Consider the following 7739-nt stretch of genomic DNA (forward strand, 5'->3'; position numbering starts at 1 on the left):
GGCGTTTAACTCCCATTTTGGTGCCAGTTCCGGCGTTTAACGCTGGAATTTCTGAGGGTGTCTTTGAACGCCAGTTTGGGCCATCAAATCTTGGGAAAAGTATGGACTATCATATATTGCTGGAAAGCCCAGGATGTCTACTTTCCAACGCCGTTGAGAGCGAGCCAATTGGGCTTCTGTAACTCTAGAAAATCCACTTCGAGTGCAGGGAGGTCAGAATCCAACAGCATCTGCAGTCCTTTTCAGTCTCTGGATCAGATTTTTGCTCAGGTCCCTCAATTTCAGCCAGAAAATACCTGAAATCACAGAAAAACACACAAACTCATAGTAAAGTCCAGAAAAGTGAATTTTAACTAAAAACTAATAAAAATATACTAAAAACTAACTAGATCATACTAAAAACATACTAAAAACAATGCCAAAAAGGGTACAAATTATCCGCTCATCAGCATGCATCTCTGAAAGGTTGCAGGTGCATTGCACAGACCAAATGGCATTCTTTTGTAGGCAAATACTCCAGATGGACATGTGAATGCTGTTTTCTCTTGATCTGGAGGATCTACTGCAATTTGGTTATAGTCTGAATAGCCATCCAAAAAGTAGTAATAGTCATGACCGGCTAGTCGTTCTAGCATCTGGTCTATGAATGGTAAAGGAAAGTGATCCTTTCTGGTGGCTGTATTGAGCCTTCTATAGTCAATACACATACGCCACCCTGTAACTGTTCTCGTAGGAACCAGTTCATTCTTTTCATTATGAACCACTGCCATGCCTCCCTTTTTGGGTACAACTTGGACAGGGCTCACCCAGGGACTATTAAAAATAGGATAAATAATCCCAGCCTCTAGTAATTTAGTGACCTCTTTTTGCACCACCTCCTTCTTGGCTGGATTCAACCGCCTTTGTGGTTGAACCACTGGCTTGGCATTATCCTCCAGTAGAATTTTGTGCATGCATCTGGCTGGGCTAATACCATTAAGATCACTAATGGACCACCCAAGAGCTGTCTTGTGTGTCCTTAGCACCTGAATTAGTGCTTTCTCTTCCTGTGGCTCTAAAGCAGAGCTTATGATTACAAGAAAAGTGTTACCTTCTCCTAGAAATGCATATTTCAAGGATGGTGGTAATGGTTTCAGCTCAGGTTTATGAGGTTTCTCCTCTTCCTTAGGAGTTTTCAGAGGTTCTTTTATTTCCTCTGGTACCTCTAGATTAGGCTGAACATCTTTAAAAATGTTCTCTAGCTCTGATTCGAGACTCTCAACCATACTGATCTCCTTTACCAGGGAGTCAATAATATCAACTCTCATGCAGTCCTTTGATGTGTCTGGATGCTTCATTGCTTCAACAACATTCAGCCTAAACTCATCCTCATTGACTCTTAGGGTCACTTCCCCTTTTTGGATGTCAATGAGGGTTCGTCCAATTGCTAGGAAAGGTCTTCATAGAATGAAGGTTGCACTCTTGTGCTCCTCCATTTCCAGCACTACAAAGTTAGTGAGAAAGGCAAATGGCCTAACTGTGACAATCATGTCCTCGATTATGCCTGATGGATATTTAATGTAGCCATCAGCAAGTTGAAAACAAATCTGGGTTGGTTTGATCTCTTCAGTCAAGCCAAGCTTTCTTATAGTGGATGAAGGGATTAGGTTGATACTTGCCCCAAGGTCACATAGAGCTGTCCTGGTACAAGTACCCTCCAATGTGCATGGTATCATAAAGCTCCCAGGATCCTTATGCTTCTCTGGTAAGCTCTTTAAGATGACTGCACTGCATTCTTCATTGAGAAAGACTTTTTCAATGTCTCTCCAATCCTTCTTATGACTTAATATTTCTTTCATGAACTTAAAATAAGAGGGTATTTGCTCAAGTGCCTCTGCTAACGGAATCTTGATTTCAAGAGTCCCGAGATAGTCTGCAAAGCGAGCAAATTATTTATCCTGTTCCACTTGGTGGAGTTTCTGAGGATAAGGCATTTTAGCTTTGTATTCTTCAACCTTGGTTGCTGCAGGTTTATTTCCTATAGAGTCAGGTTGAGAAGCCTTCTTGAGGGAGTTATTATCAGCACTTGTAGGTGTCTGATCCCTCATTGGCGTTTGAACGCCAGGATGGGAGGAGGAATGGGCATTTAACGCCAGATTCCTACCCTTTTATGGCGTTTGAACGCCAGAACTGGACATGGATTGGGCGTTCAACGCCAACTTTTCACCCTTTTCTGGCGTTTGAACGCCAGAACTGGGCATCCACTAGGCGTTTAATGCCAGTTTTTCACCTTTTTCTGGCATTTGAACGCCATAATTATTCCTCTCTGGGCTCTTACTGTCCTCAGAGGGATTTTGGGTGGCAGTTTGCTCATCCTCTGTCAGTTGTTCTTTTCTTGGCTTTCTGCTGCTTTGACTTGAGGTATTTAATGTTTTTCTACTTCTTAATTTAACTGCTTGGCACTCTTCTGTTATCTGTTTTAATAACTGTTGTTTTGTCTGATTCAATTGTGATTCCATAGCGTTATTAGCATTTTTGGTTTCTTGTAGCATCTCCTTAAATTCTGCTAACTATTTTGTTATAGAAGATAGTTGCCGATTGAGTTCAGCAGCTTGTTCCTGAGGACTAAAGTCAGTTGGTACTGTCTTAGCTTCTTCTTTCATGGAGGACTCACTATTTAAGTACAAATGCTGATTCCTAGCAACCCTATAAGCTCTTGAGCCTCTTCAATCATCTTTCTCATGTGTATAGATCCGCCAACTGAGTGGTCTAGAGATGTCTGTGCTTTTTCTGTAAGCCAGTAGTAGAAGATGTCTAACTGCACCCACTCTGAGAACATTTCAGAGGGTCATTTCCTTTGCATCTCTCTGTACCTATCCCAGGCATCATAAAGAGATTCATTATTCTCTTGTTTAAAGCCTTGGATGTCTAGCCTTAGCTGTGTCATCCTCTTTACAGGGAAATATTGATTCAGGAATTTGTCTGACAACTGTTTCCATGTTCTTATGCTGGCATTGGGTTTGTTATTTAACCACCTCTTAGCTTGGTCTTTTACAGCAAATGGAAACAACAATAATCCGTAGACATCCTGATCCACCTCCTTATCACGTACTGTGTTAGCAATTTGTAAGAACTATGCCAGAAACTCAGTAGGTTCTTCCTGTGGAAGACCGGAATACTGGCAATTTTGCTGCACCATGATAATGAGCTGAGGATATAGCTCAAAAGTGTTAGCTCCTATGGGGTGTATACAAATACTACTCCCATATGAAGTAGTAGTGGGGTTAGCATATGACCCCAGAGTCCTTCTAGACTGTTCATATGATGGAGAAAGGGAGATGATATGGATTTATTTTATTTATTTTATTATATAATAAAATGGATATTAAAATAATAAAATAAAAAATAAAAAAAAGAATTTGAAAATATTTTATGCGGATTTTCGAAAAAGAATGAGGAGAGAGGAAGTGGTTAGGAGTTTTTTTTTTTTTAAAAAAAAAGATATGATTTTAAAATTTTGACCAAATCAACCTAATGAATTCGAAAATTATGAGCAATTAAAGGAAAAGATATTTTTTATTTTTGAATTTTATTATGAAAGAGAAAAACACACAAAAGACAAAAGACTTAAAATTTTTTAGATCTAATGCTCGTTTTCGAAAATTTTGGAGGGAAAGCACCAAGGAACACCAAACCAAAAAATTTTAAGATCAAAACACAAAGAAGACTCAAGAACACTTTGAAGACTCACAAGAACAACAAGAACAAAAAGAAAGAACACCAACTTAAAATTTTTAGAAAATCAAAATAAAATTTTTGAAAACTAAAGAAAAGTTAACAAGAGAACACCAAACTTAAAATTTGACACAAGATTTAATCAAAGAGAAATTATTTTTGAAAAGAAGATACCAAGAACATAAGCCAACACTCTAACCAACTGAGTTATGAACGAAAAAGTATTTTCTTGAAAAAACTTTTTGAACTTTTCGAAAATTACAAGAAAAACAGGGAAAGACACAAAACAAGAAAAACTAAAGATTAAACAAAAATTAAACAAGAACAACTCGAAGATCAAGAAAGAACAATGGACACAAATTCAAAAATATGAAGAACAAATAAGGACATGCAATTGACACCAAACTTAAAACATGAAACTAGACTCAAGTAAAAATAGAAAATTAACTAGGAAAAATAAGACCTTTTTTTGAAAATTTTTGGAAAGAAAATAAAGATACTCTAAACTAACAAAAGACAATTTTTCCTAATCTAAGCAACAAAATAAACCGTCAGTTGTTCAAAATCGAACAATCCCCAGCAACAGCGCCAAAAACTTGGTGCACGAAAATTACAATCACAATTTTGCAATTCCGCACAACTAACTAGCAAGTGCACTGGGTCGTCCAAGTAATACTTTACGTGAGTAAGGGTCGATCCCACAGAGATTGCCGGCTTGAAGCAAGCTATGGTTATCTTATTATTCTTAGTCAGGATATCAATAAAGGTTCTTAGTTTTAATTGAAAAATTAAAAGAACATGAAATAAATACTTGTTATGCAGTAATAGAGAATGGGTTGGAGTTTTAGAGATGCTCTGTCTTTTGAATCTCTACTTTCCTACTGTCTTCTTCTTCACGCACGCAAGGCTTCTTCCACGGCAAGCTGTATGTTGGTGGATCACTGTTATCGATGGATACCATCCGTCCTCTCAGTGAAAAAGGTCCATATACATGGCTAATCATCTGTCGGTTCTCACTTGTGCTGGAATAGGATCCAGTGATCCTTTTGCGTCTGTTACTACGCCCAACATTCGTGAGTTTGAAGCTCTTCACAGTCATCCCATCCCAGATCCTACTCGGAATACCACAGACAAGGTTTAGACTTTCCAGATCTCAAGAATACTGCCAATTGATTCTAGCTTATACCACAAAGACTCTGGTCTCACGGATTGAACACTCTGTTGTCAGTGGAGGCAGTCAAACTCGTGGACCAGGAACCCAAGAGATACACACTCAATCTAAGGTAGAATGGGAGTGGTTGTCAGGCACGCATTCATAAGTTGAGAATGGTGATGAGTGTCACAGATAATCACATTCATCATGTTTAAGTGCGAGTGAATATCTTAGAATAGAATCAAGCGTGATTGGATAGAAAATAGAAGTAATTGTATTAATTCCTCACCCTCAACCATGGGGTTTAGAGACTCATGTTGTAGAAGATACAAATTCAAATGTAAAATATTATGAGGTACTGAATGAATCTCTAAAAGTAGTTTTTATACTCAACTAGTAACCTAGGTTTACAGAAAATGAGTAAGCTAAGAGAGATAGTGCAGAAATCCACTTCTAGGGCCCACTTGGTGTGTGTTTGGGCTGAGCAATGAAGCTTTCACGTGTAGAGGCTATTCCTGGCATTTAACTCCAGATTTTATGCCAGTTTGGGCGTTTAACTCCAGCTTGTATCCTGTTTCTGGCGTTTAACGCCAGAATAGGGTAGAAAGTTGGCGTTAAACGCCAGTTTGCGTCATCACAACTCGGGCAAAGTATAGACTATTATATATTGCTGGAAAGCCCAAGATTTCTACTTTCCAACGGAATTGAGAGCGTGCCAATTGGACTTATGTAGCTCCAGAAAATCCATTTCGAGTGCAGAGAGGTCAGAATCCAACAGAATCTGTAGTCCTTTTTCAGCCTCTGAATCAGATTTTTGCTCAGATTCCTCAATTTCAGTCAGAAAATACTTGAAATCTTAGAAAAACACACAAACTCATAATAAATTCCAGAAATGTGATTTTTGCATAAAAATTAATAAAAATATACTAAAAAGTAGCTAGATCATACTAAAAACTATATGAAAATACCCCTAAAAAGCGTATAAAATATCCGCTCATCAATCACAACACTACATTCTTAGGTTAGAATCACTGTTTCCTTTTCATCCCAGCGTCTCTTTTTGTTGATAAGCTCCTTGAGAAATTTCGCATATAGAGGCATCTATTCCAAGGCTTCAGCAAGTGGAATATTGATTTCCAACTTCTTAAAAACCTCTAGGAACTTTGGGAATCGTTGGTCCTTTTAGCTCCCTGTTTAACCTTTGAGGGTTTGGAAGGAGAGGAGTGTATGGTTTCTCCACTTTCTTCTGTTCATGTGGTTGCTCCTCCATGACTTGTTTCCCTTTCTTTGAGGCTTGTTGTTCCTCCTCTTTTTTTCGGACTCCTATTAATCTTTTCCTTTTGCTTTCACCTCTTCCTTGCTATTTTCCTCATCATTCTCTGCTGGCCTCTTGTTAGCTTCATTGTTATTCTCCAAAGTTCTTCCACTCCTGAGTTGGATTGCTTTACATTCCTCTTTAGGATTGAGAATGGTGTCACTTGGGAGTGCATTGGGTGATCTTTTGGCCACTATTTGCTTGGACAATTGGCCAATTTGCCTCTCCAATTTTCTCAGTGAAGCTTCATGGTTCTTGTTGGCCAATTCTTGATGCTTGATCATCTTTTCCAACATCATCTCCAAGTTGGAAATTCTTTGAGCTTCTTGGGGTGGTTGTGGTTGATTGTGGGGTGTTGAGGGTAGATGATAGTTATTTTGGTTAATTGCTGGGTTATTTGGTGGATAGTAGTTAGATGGAGGTTGAATGTTTTGTGGTTTTCTATATTGGTTTTGGTTAGTGTTTTGATGATTTTGATAGTTTGTGTTTCTGAAGTTATTTTGGTTTGAATTTCTCTGCCACGGCTGCTAGTTTTGGTTATCTCCCCACCTCAAGTTAGGGTGGTTCCTCCAGGATGAGTTGTAGGTGTCTCCTTGGAACTCATTTTGTCTAACTCCTTAGTTGTGCATGTATTGGAATTGCTCAGGCTGTTGCTCTTCATAGCTCTCTTCATTTTGTCCCCATGTAGGTGATGGTTGACTTGTTGTGTTCACTGCAGCTACTTGAAGACCATATATCCTTTTTGCCATCTTCTCCATTTGTCGTTGAATCTATTGGTGCATCACCTTGTTTTGTGGCAGGATGGTATCCACACCTTCAAGTTCTAATACACCTCTATTTGGGGCTGGTTAGCATTGCCTTTGATGAGCATAGAAGTACTGGTTATTGGCTACAGTGTCTATTAGATTCTGATCTTCCTCAGCTGTCTTCATTAGTTGTACTGAACCTCCAGTAAAATAATCCAAGGCCTCTTGAGCTTTTAGAGTCAATCCCTCATAGAAATTCTGAAGTCTGTCCCACTCATTAAACATCTCTGGTGGACACTGATGACAAGTCATCATATACCCATTTCTCAAGCTAATTTCACTTGTTTCATTAGTTTTTATGCACTTTCTTGCACCATAAGTAAGCAATTTAGAGTGGAATTTCATGTTTTATTTGAATCAATCAACCACCACTTAATTGATGCTAAATCATGAGGTTTAAGCTAAATTTAATTGAATTTTAATTGATTTATAAACCTTGTGAATTTAGTGATACTTTGATTGGTTGTTTTGATTATTTGAAGGTGAAGAAAAAGAAGAAAAGAGTGAAGCGTGGCTTAAGAAAGCGTGGCCCAAGGAAGAAAAGAGTGTAGCGCATGGAAGGAAGGAAGCCACATTGCCCTCCTCAAGAGCATACTGCCCTCCAAGGGAGCACAACAATGAACCAAGCACTCAAGGCCTCACTGTCCTGCCCTCCTTGAGGGCGGAGCACAATTCTAGGCCAAGAAACAAGGGAAGGAAAAATTCTGCCCTGCCCCCCTCAAGAGCAATATCGGGCTCTCACCAAAATAAA

Source organism: Arachis stenosperma, chromosome 9 (genome assembly GCF_014773155.1).
Source record: "Arachis stenosperma cultivar V10309 chromosome 9, arast.V10309.gnm1.PFL2, whole genome shotgun sequence".
In the NCBI taxonomy this organism is placed as follows: domain Eukaryota; kingdom Viridiplantae; phylum Streptophyta; class Magnoliopsida; order Fabales; family Fabaceae; genus Arachis; species Arachis stenosperma.